The following is an 11,564-nucleotide window of genomic DNA, read 5'->3' on the forward strand; positions in this document are numbered from 1 at the left end:
GTCCATTCAAAACAAGTGCATCATATTAGCTTGGAAAATCGGACTAATAAAGAGACAACAATTCATTGGAAAGGCATCATCCTTGGCCCAGCAATAGAGGGAGCGTACTTCAAAGTATAGAATTTGGCACACCTCGGATACAGCGGCCGTCTTGTGAATATAAAACAGGCTTGGTGCAGAGGACAGGAAGGATGCGGTGGGGGAGACATGTAGCGTCCTGGCGCTGGGTGATCAATAGGGCACTTCAACCAAGGGGGCAGCAAAAATACTACACCTGAGAAACAGATTACGCGGCTTCATTTGTGTTGGGCAAGGCCTCCTTGCTCCTTAGAGGTTAACAGAATTAAACGACTGGAACGTACCCATGTTCGGAGCATGGACAGTCTAACCTAGTCTGCACCGTGATCAGCTAGCAGGGGAGTCCTACCCGGACAGTTAAGAAGTACTTCTGCAACCTCGCTGTGGTGAGGTTTTGTGGTTTTTTTTAATTAAAAAAATGACACTTTTAACAGGAGAGATGATTATGTTAATGGTTCTCCAGTGCTTCCTAAGGATCCATCATACCAGTTAAGGGAAGAAATCTCCGGCACAGTGGGGGCCAACTCACCATTATTCCAGCGCTCAGGCACTTGATGGCTCATTTTTTTGAAAAATGCCACTAATAATTAGAGAGTTTTATGTTTCGCTTTACGGTTTGTAGCACAAATCAATGCACAGGGCTCCCCCCGACCCCCCATACACACACAAATCAGACACGGTCCTCCCACCCCATCCTCCTCGATACAGGCTTTCTCTCCCCCCAGCTGAAGAAAAGACCAGAAGGTGGCTAAGCCTCTGACCAACCCTCACAATGCAGCACATGAGAACGGCGAGTCATGTGGGCACTTAGGTACCCCACTCCCCGCTCCCCCCCAGTCCTTCCCAAGCCAGATTTACGGTGTTTTGCAAAAAGTCATTGATCGATGCATTTACTCTGCACTTATTTAAGATGATGTCAACTAAGAACCTTTGATGATATGGGGAAATACCATGTAAAGTGAAGTAACGTGGAAAAGGTAAGCTAGGAGACAGCGTGCGTGCACACGTGCGCTCAGGGAAATGCGCCCAACTATTGAAAGTCGTCACTGGTGAGATTAGGCATGCAACTAGTTTCTTTTTTGTAATTATTTTCTAATTTTCTCAAATGAACATATATTGCATTTCTAAGCAATTTTTGCGTTTTTTACATGCATTTTTTACAACGGAATGTAACACACTGGAATGGCTCTCCGGTATTCTCCGCCCCCCCCCAACCATGCCATCTTTTTCTGACAATTGATTTCTGTGGCCCATTCAGATCCCCTTTACTTCATTCTTGCCGTGCTGGCTTGTTGCTTGGTAACAGTCCTTTTTACTGATTGCTTGTTTCTCGCAGGCACTCGCCAGTGATGCTGCTGCGACATGATCTTCCGTCCAGGGGTCCAGGGCCATAAACAAGACCGTCTAACCTCCTCAGTTATCACACCTTCCACCTTGCGAGACGTGAGTACCACTGCCAGCTTCCCCAAATGTTGCATTTCGTTAATGTCCCAGCAAGAACAACACCTTGAGGATGCGAGGGTCCTAGTTTTTCCTTCCACGCCCAGGCGTGAAAATCTCTCCTTTGAACCCACCCCTGATGGGCCGCTGGTCCTCAGGGTCTGTTCTTTGCGCTGTCGTGGCAGATGCATTCTGGCAGCCTACCTAGCGGCCCCTCCCCACTTGCCAGGAGAACCCAGGTTTTGTCCAGATACCCACCTCCTCTCCGCTGCAGGAGAAGTGGGGCCCAACTCTTAAGAGAGGATCACGACTGAGCTAACAAAAGCATGGTGGGGGTCAGACGACCCAAGAGAAAAACAGGTAAACAGCTTGCACAGGCATGGCACACACGAGGCAGTCTGGACGGCCAGGAAACTTGTGAGACAGGTGTTCTAACCCATCAGCAGTCACCCAAGTACCTATTTCAACCACGGTGAGGTATCTTTGTGCCTTCCACGCTGACAAAAATTTAAAAGTCTGACTGAGCCAAGTGCTGGCAAACAGAGAGAGCAAGGGGAGCTGGAAGACACGGGGGGGGGGGGGGGTTGCAGATTGCTACAAAGGCTTCGGGAAGTAGCTTGACATTATCTGGGAGATTTGAATTTTGCATATCAGGTGACTCCGAGTGTACTTCCAGATACATAACTGAGGAGAGTGGTTATCCTCTGTCCGAGTCCCCTGGGGGGCTTCTGGGCCCCACTCCCAGAATTTTGAGTCCGAAGGTCTGGATGGGACCCCAGAATCTGCATTTCTAACAAGTCCCCGGGTACTGCCGACACCACTGCTCTGGAGACCACGCTTCGAGCAACAGCTAGAGAGGTGTGTGCTCACGGGCTCCGGGATACAGAGACGAGACGCGCTCTTGGAGTCACTGCTGAAAACCTCCATCCACAGCTGAATGAGTGAAGTATGGCGTACGCATACAGCGGACTAGTAGAAAGCATTGGGAATGAACGGACCAACACCGCTTGCAAATATGGATGCATCATCCGAACAATTTGAGTGTAAAATGCCAGACACAGAAGACCCTCCACGGTATTGTTCCGATCAGAAAAAGCTTAAAAACAGGCAAATGCAGCCCACGATTCAGGGTTGCGGGCATACATGATAAAACTCTAAGGAAAAACAAGAAAACACCACCGACGTCGGTTTTCTCCAGGGCGAAGGGAGGGTGAGTGGTGTGACCAGGGAAAGTGTGCTGGTTATTAAGTGATGGCGTCCTGGCTCCAGACCCATCCTTCTCCACTGCACTCGGCTTTGTGCTGTTGCATCTGGGAGCTGCTCTCCACACACTTCACACTCAGCCTGCCGGCTGCTCTTCGGGTCTTCCCATAGGCAACGCTAGACAACACCCACAAGGCTGGAAGAGGGTGGAGGAACCTTCTCCTTCTGGCTCCTTCCCTTTGGGTCTCTGCCTGTTTCCTGTTCCTGTAAGCGCTGTCCTAGGGAGGCTCCTTTACCCCCGTTCCTCCGCACCTTACGGCAGCACCTGTCTGCTATTCTTTTGAGAGACAACTCACTGAGACCCCTCAGAATCACCAGCACCAGCCAGCCCCCGCCTCACACACCAGACTTTCCACTGCTCCAAGCTCCTGGGTTCCCACAATTCCAACCTCGTCACCTTGTCCCCTGGGGTCATATGCACTTCATTTTGTTACCACCTCCAAGAGGCACTCAGAGTTTGCTCTTTACCCTCCGGTTACCTAGCTCACAGCCCTGTGCCTAGTACGCAGTTCCTTACATCAAGTTTTGTCTGTTAAAGTAAGTCGGTGGCTCTTGTCTTCACGCTCGATGCTTCATGGTTGCCTCTAGAATTGAGCCCACATCCCATGGAGCAAGAGGGGCACAGGCAAAGGGGACACACGCTGGCCAGCGGCCTTGCCGCTTTCAAAGAACCTGCTTGGAGGATGGCCAACCGTTCCAGTTTGTCCAGGACTATGGGGTCTCCCCGGAAGCAGGACCCTTGTCGCTACACCCAAGAAAGTCTAGGCAGACTGCAACGAGCCTGTCATCCTGAGCCCTGTGACCCCTACTCAAGCACATTCACCACAGTGACATTATACGGCCGCCCCTGGCCCTCAAGGACAGTGGGGGCCTGTCGTGTTCCGGCGGGGCTCAGGCCCATCCCAGGCAAAATCGGAGTTGTGCGAATTAGGAGGAAGTGCAGAACAGATATGGAGAAGGCTGCCAGTTCTGCCCTGGTAATTCCAGCCTGTGACCATGAACCACCCTGTGCCATCGCCTGTGAGCGCATGACGGCCAGCAGCTCTGGGACCAGAGCCAGGACTTCCCACGATGGCCTTCCGGGGGACCTAAGGCCCGATCTCCTCGTTGGACCACCGCTTCACTTCTGGCGTCCTAGAGAGGAGAATTCTCTTCCCCCTGCAGCGTTGTAAATCTTCGATGGCGAATTCAAGTCTGTAGGTGAGGGGCTGGGCTCTAAAGCCGCCCACCCACGGGGGGTAGCTGCTGAGTGCTGTGGTCACCAAAGAGAAACGTGGAGGCTTTATGGAAGTTCCATTTGTCTCTCTGGGTGCGGGGTCAAGCATGGCTTTTCCAAGTGGGAATCAGGACTTTACATTCTTCGTTTTGAGAGAGGTTCAAGGATCTTGGGTCCCGTACTTTTTTTTTTTTTTTTTTGTATCTTCTGTTTATTTGGTGCTTTTCTCAGACGTATCATTTTATTCTAGGTTTATTCTAAATATCCTTCGGACCTGCATTGGCTACTCTTGGCATGGTAAGAAAATGCTTGCCGGGGAGGATTTCAAACCTGGAAAGCGAATATGCCCGCTCACTTCGAATTCAGCAGCTAGCCGCCCATTCTCCACGGCGCTGATAAACGTAAAAAGAGGGAAGCAATGATGTCTTACAGATTTAATCCTTTTCGATTAGCGTAAGCTCTGTAAGACTCTCTTAGCCAGCTTGTTTTTCCCTTTGAAGCCTTGATCGGGCAAACCGTGGAGGGGAACTATGACCGGTGGGTACCGGACAGCCGGGGGATGCTGGGGTGTGTGTGCTCACGTGCGTTCCGTGGCCTCCCCCTGCCACATCAGCAAAGGTACACGCGGAACAGAAGGCCCCGTCCCGTCTGCTTCCAATGACCCCGGCGCGGAGTGCGTCTGGTCCAGCCACATTTTTGATAAATGGCTGGGAGTTGGGCTAGAAGCCAGGGCTTCTCGAATTCCATTTCCTTCTCTAGGCTACAAATTTCTTCACAGATGTGGGAAGCTGCGTTCACTGTTTCCTTTTCTCCCGCTTCAAAACAGGGACTGTGGTCATGTGTGTTTAGAGGCGAGTGAGAAACAGGCCGCGCCGTCCTATTTCATTTTGTCTCGCTGCGTTTGGCTCCGTCTTCTTCCCCGTTCAGACCTCAGGGGATTTTTGGTTGCACTCTTACACTTGGGTCTGTGTTTTTATGTTAAGCTTGAGCTCCGATAATAACTGTGGGTTGAAACATGAAATTAGTGACCGTTGGCCACAGTTGACCTTTCTGGAATGGCAGTAGGGTGATTCGGCCCGATGATGAGTAGCAAGACTGAGATCTGGCTTACCTGCCACGTGCTGCCCCAGGTCTTCTACGCATAGGACCCCCCATCTAGTCCAGAGGTTTACAGGAAGTGGGGAAACTGAGGCAGGGGGTGGGATCGAGTTACTTGCCCAGGGTCATGCAGGTAGTAAGTGTGGGAGACGCAGCTGAGGGGATTGTCCACGCACCCACTGCACCTGCGTGCCGTCGGCTCTCCTAACCTCAGGGGCAGAAGCATATTGTCACCTGCGTGGGTGACGGAGCATTTTGTAGGAAGGATTAAGGGAAAACTTTTTGCCGATGTATTTTAGAAAATTCCCCTTCAACTAATAAATTTCAGCAATTGGCAAGGAGCAGGGGGTACAAAGAGCCCACGTGGGTTTAACAACACCCTGTCTGGGACCTAAAGTAGCCGCGGCCCTCAGATGACCCCCTTCACCTCTTTAAACCTCTTTTCACTTTTCTGAGCTGTCAGACGGGGCTGGTGGTCATGCTTTCACGGGGTCGCTTAGAGGGTGAAATAAGACAGGCAAGGTGCCTAGCACAGTGCCTGGCATACAGCAAGAGCTCAGTAAATGTTAACGGAAATGAAGTATGATGCAGCAAATTGCCAAGGGAAGAGATCTGCTTCTGGGACTTGTCTGGTTAATTTTTCACCAGCAGCTTCAGTGGGCTGGGACGAGACACTTCGAGCCTGAGTCTCCGTCCTTCCAGCTGTCGAACCAGGACAACACCTTATGAGGCTGGATGAGAAGGCGAAGCTGCAGGGGCTGTGGAGAAGACCGTACACGTGTAGGTATGAGTGAGATGCCGAAAACCATGAGACTGGGGCCCCAACCTGCCCTATCTGAAGGGTAGCCCCCTGTTTATAAATAGATGTGATGGCACTTCCCTCCGTTTTTGGCATCTGCTAGCAAATCAGATCGAAACAAAACCCCACAAATGACTTTGCACAGGACAGAAGCAAAGTATTGTTTGAAGACGTGAAGACATGATCCTTACCGTGACATGGGCAGGATATTTCCTGATACCTAAATCTTTATCTTGTTGTGTCTGCATTTATTTCTGGAAGTAGTCCAGCCTTGTGTGCCCCTGTGTTGGGGCAGCTGGGCTTGCTGAACTAGAAGCACCAGGTTCCAGGTTGGGGGGGGGGGGTTGGCGCCGCTAGAGCCTCTGAGGACGGAGGGGAGGGAAGAGTTCCCAGGAGGGGCACTCAGGCTGCCCCGAGCTGCCTTTTCTTCTAAAGTTCTCCCTTCTTACCCGTTTGCCGGGCACGGAATCATTCCTCGTGGGGTCCGCGGTCTGAGGCTTTCACGGAGAGCCAGGCTTGTGGTTCACCCACATTGTCCCGCACTCCAGTGCTCCATCCTCGTGAGCGCTCGCCGTGCTTGACGGCAGGAGTCTACCAGTTAAAAAAAAAAAAATCAGCCCACTTGTTGATAGACAGATGGGTCACTTCCAGTTTGGGTTTCATGAATAATTCTGCTGTAAACATTCACGGAGAAGTCTTTGGCGTGTGCGTTCATTTCCCCCGAGCGGATTCCTCAGGGTGGAAGTGCTGGGTTGCACCCCAAGTGTATGTTTAACTTTTCCCTAGACTGTTTTCCCAAGTGAGGACTGGCTGCAGAAGGCCGTGAGGGAGCAGTTTGGGCAGCGGAAACATTCTAAACAATATTGGAAGACTGGATGGGACTACAGTTCGTCAAACCGCGCACTCACGGGGTGAATTTGATACGGAGATTCTCCCCGTAAAGCTGTTAAAACATGAGAATCTGAACACCGGCCAGAAAGCTGGTCGTATTATGGCATTCTTGGGATTCTTTTATGGGTGATAAGATCGTCATGTGTGTGTGTGTTTTTAAACAAACTCGTCTTCTGGACATACACACGGAGTTACAGGAAGTGATATAATGCCTGAGATTTGCTCTGAAATAATTCAGGAGGATTTGGGTGGCTTATAGATGAAACAAGCCTGACCCGTGTTGATCCTCGTGGAAGCTGGGTGACGGGTCCATGGAGATTTATTTTCTCATTCTGTCCTCTTTCGTACATGTTTTATGTGTTTCCATATTTCCAAGTTTGCAAAGATGAACTGAAGAATCTCTCAGAAGAGCTGAGCTGGCCTCCTCCAGTGGTCACTGACGAAATCAGGCTGGAATGAGGCAGTGGATGCATATTGTTTCTGCCTGCTCAGCACACCCTCCCCCTCCTGCGAACAGTGGCCAGACTTTGCTTTGAGGAAGGGCAGCCTCTGCTTGCTTCTTCAGGGTCTGCCCACCTTTGGCCCACACCTGGGCCCAAAGCCCCTGCCAGCCAATCAGCCACGGTCTCCTGGGAATTCCTGCCCGGCTCGGCTGGTGGCTGGTGTGGGATGGTGCAAGAAGGGGAGAAGCCTGAGCTGATCGATCCTCACGGGCCCCCGCCGCCCCTTCCCCAAGAGAGCAGCCTTGGGGTACTGCTGCTATAAATCCCCATGGCAGCTGACTCCGGCCCTTTTCGGAAACCTGGATCTTGGCTTTCTTTGGTTCTGTGAACTGCCCAGCAACACGCCGATAAATTCCCTTCTTGTTTAAGTTGGCCAGTGTTGGTTTCCGGGGCCGAAGACCGAAGCACCCCGGGGCAGACACAGCGCACGGCTCGCCAGGCACTCTGCATGTTCCCGCGGCGTCTGCACCTCCCTTCCGAGGCAGATTCAGCTACGGGCGCAGGCCGCTTGGACGCTGCCACTTGCACAAGGCGATCCAACCAGTAAGAGAGGAAGGATTGAATACACACCACACAGAGACACCAAACTGAGAGCTAGGAGCCCTCGCTCCACTCAAACACAAAAGTATCGTCACCAAAACAGAAGCATCTATGGAACCAAAAAAGCGTCACTGGCCTCTAACACACCATCCCGCAGAAATAACGTGAGGCACAGATACAATTCTAAATCTTCTAGGAGCTGTGTTAAAATGGTGAAAAGAAATGAGTGACATTGATTTTTGAGTGTTACACTTTATTTAACCCAGTATATCCCAAGTATTATCATTTCAAACTGTAACCCATACAAAGACTATGAATATAGGAATAATACGTTGCTTTTTTTTTCAACTAAGTCTTTGAAATCCATCGTACAGAATGTTTGACACTTGCAGCACTTCTCAGCGTGGATCAGCCACACCGCAAATGCTCCGTGGCCGTGTGACCGGTGGCCGCATGTGGGAAGCACAGGGGCTGCACACTGTCCCTCGAGCATTCCTGCACGTGCCCAGGATCAGGACGCCTTTGAGCGGCCACCACCTCACCTCACCGTGATGCTTCACTGGCTGGGCTCTGAGCTGAGGACGGGAAGCCTGGCGAGACCCTGGTCACCGGCTCCAGGGCTGATTCTCAGGGCCCTTCAGAGCTCTCCCCGGAAGAGCTGGCACTGGTGCTCTTAGGGAATTGAGCCCTTGGCGGTGGGGGTGGGTGCACAGAAGCTTCAGCGAGAAGCAGGAACAGAGGCGCAGAACGATCACTTCCAGTTACCCATTTCCAGGCCCGCGTGCCGGGAGCGCAGACGTCATGGCCCCGTCCCTGCGACACGAGAAAGGCTGAACGTGCAGGAAATGAACAGTTCTTCTCAGCTCCCTCACAGAAGTGAGGCCACGGGGCAGACATCGGTCCACACACGGGCGAGCAGACAGTGGACGCAGAGAACCACAGCTTCCCAGGGCGCAAGCCCGAGAACAGGAAGCACCAGGGGAGCCACCCCTCGATGACGCGGTGCTGGAGGCTCGGCGAGGACACGGCCGAGCTACAAACTCTCGCTCCTGGGGGGTCCCCACCAGAGGCCCATCCGGCCTTCGTGGTAAAGATCAGAAAAAAATAAGCCCGGCACATCCATCGTGCAGTCCTCTTGCCGTCTGTCCAGAGCGCTCTACTTTGGAAGGCCTGCTGAGCTGAGTGGCTTCTGGAGGCTTCTGTGGACTGGCCTTCAGGCTAGGAGTCTTACTTTCCTCGCCTCCAAGTCTTTTCTTGTAGAAACACACTGCGTGTCTCAGAGTGACGTGAGTGAGGTCGTGAGTGTCTTGCAGCCCCGCTGGCGCTCTCTTTTAAGCTCTCCCACACGCCCCTAAGTCCGTGTTACAGCAGAGGACGCCCAATAACTTGTCCATGGTCACACGGCTGGTTCACAGAGGAGCGGGCTCCGGTGTCTGTGCCCGCCCAGTGTCCCTCCACGCCGCTGTGTCTTAACGTGGCCACTCCCCTCTCCAGCCAGCTCAGAGCTGGCCTCCTTCAGGCTGCTCCCGTAGTTCCCGCCCACATATTGTCAGGCTGCGACATACATGTGGGGAGCGTCTCCTCTGCCTTTCTACTCCCCTCCTGGTGGCCACACTCTTGCGGGGTCCCCCCCTGTACTGAACTGGGCTGACCTTGTGAGCACGGGGATATTATAGAAATGGCAGGGTGTGGCTTCTGGGGGTCCTAGAAAGACCGTGCAGCCCCCTCTCTGCTCTGTGTTGGATCCCTCACTCCGAGGGAAGCCAGCCGCCCTGTGGGGACATCACCCAGCTGGTGAGGGACGCGGGCCTCCAGGCAATAACAGCACTGACCTGCCCCGTGCCTGAGCTCGCCACCTTGGAGGCGGACCCTCCAGGCTCAGGCAGACTTCCCAAAGATGCAGCCCCGACCAACATATTGACAGACAAACCTCGCCGGACACCCCCGAGCCAGTCAAGCCGCTCCCCAGTTCCTGACCCACAGAAACTGTTTCTGTTTGAAGCCACTGATCACACGGCAGCCGATGAGTAACACACAGCCCGTCCCTCTTTCTAAGTGCCAGCGCCAGGGTACTCCGCCAAGAGTACTTTCCAGCCCTGCCTCGGTTTCAACAGGCGTCCTGTGCTGTCGAAGCCAGACACAGCTTTTCCTGAACTGCTGTTTTAGGATCGATAGGGTGGCTGGGGGAGGTAGTCTGCAAAAGAAAAACAAGTCAGCCTGCTCCCAGGGAGCTGCGGACACAGGGCTCACATCTCTCGGGTCTTGGGCTGTGGTCTCAGCTGAGCAAGGAGGTGTTTCTATGGAGGATTGCTCGCTATCGCTCTCTCTCTTTCCCTCTCTGGCTGTCTTTTGCAGGCCTGCCCAGTAACGGCCAGAGGTCCCGTGGCTGCATGACGTGAGGCCCTCGGGACTGTGCAGAGGCAGGAAGCAGTACTGGGGCCTCAGGAAGGATCCCAGAAGGATACGGCAGCAGCAGGAAGGGACACTCAGCAGACAGGAAAAGGATGAGAAGACGCTGGTCTGGGTTCCCCAGGCATTTGACAGATATTAAGTGAGCTCCCACCCCTCGAGGACACGAGTGTGGACCTGCAGCTCCCAGACTTGGAGGCTTCTTCCCAGCCCCATCGGCCTGCCTTCAGACTCGGCCTGCTCTGGGGCTGAGGGTTGCATCAGCCTCCCGGCTCGTGCTGGGGTTTTGCTCTGCTGCTTTGCACGTCTCCGCCCCAGACCAAGGGTCCCGGTGAAAACCCCTCGGAGCTGTTGGGGGCCCACCCTTACTTCTCTGTGGATCTTGTGCGGCTCCTCTTTGCCTGGCATGATTCCTGACTTTGGAAGATAAAGAGAGGAGAGAGCAGAGGCCGTAGCCCAGCCACACCCCACCCTCGGAGCGGCTCGGCCCGCCGAACGTTCTGCAATGATGGGAACGTCCTTGAGCGGCAGCAATCGGCATGGCAGCCACACAGCTCTCCGGACTCAGCACTGGAAACGTGGCTCATGCCACTGAGAAACGAGACGTTTCATCCTACTTCATTTTAATTAGAGTATACATAAAATATACATTTTAATTAGAATACACATAGCCAGTTGCAGTTCGCGGCTTCTGGATTGGGCAGCATGGTTCTCAGTCTTCGTTTGGGGGTCTATAAACGCAAGCTCTGTAAAGTTCTTGTTGTTTTAATTTGTAAAAAGGTACTATTTACCAGAGTAAACTCACTTTTCTTAGTGCACAGTTTTGCCACTTTTGGAGTGTACACAGAGTCACACAATCGCCACCACAGTCACCTCCCCCAATTCCCACATGTCATTTTGTGGTCAGCCTTTCCCCAGACCTCCAGCCCGGGACGCGCACATCTATTCGTGTCTCCATCGTTGTGCTTCACCATGGCGTCCTGTGCGTGAAAGCACACCCAGTGCGTTCGGGGTTCATCCGTGTTTTCCGCACGCCCGTGCTTTTGCTCGTTTTTGTCGATGTGGCGAGTCCCATCACGTGGCTGCGGTTTGTTTACGCATTCGGCCGAGGTTCATCTGGGTGGCTGGGGTGTTTCCAGCGTTTGGTGGTGAGTATTTGTGTACAGGTCCTTGTGTCAACACAAGTTTTCATTTCACTTGGGTTAAAGCCTAGCGATGGGACTGCCAGCCCTCAGGTCAGTCCGCTGAACTTCATGAGAAACCACCAGACCGTTTTCTCAAGCGCCCGCCATGTCGGGCAATGCCTACTGCTCCTCGTGGGCAACGA

The 11,564-nt window shown here is 53.0% G+C and overlaps 1 long non-coding RNA gene across 1 annotated transcript; it reads left to right on the top strand.

The window, feature by feature from the left end:
- Positions 1-1,214: 1,214 nt before the first annotated feature.
- Positions 1,215-11,022, top strand: LOC103669946. The gene is made up of 3 exons (XR_570455.2): positions 1,215-1,521; positions 4,248-4,294; positions 10,184-11,022. It is a non-coding gene; the product is annotated as an uncharacterized LOC103669946 (long non-coding RNA).
- The last annotated feature ends 542 nt before the right edge of the window (positions 11,023-11,564 follow it).

Source organism: Ursus maritimus, unplaced genomic scaffold, assembly GCF_017311325.1.
Source record: "Ursus maritimus isolate PB19 unplaced genomic scaffold, ASM1731132v1 scaffold_2, whole genome shotgun sequence".
Lineage (NCBI taxonomy): Eukaryota > Metazoa > Chordata > Mammalia > Carnivora > Ursidae > Ursus > Ursus maritimus.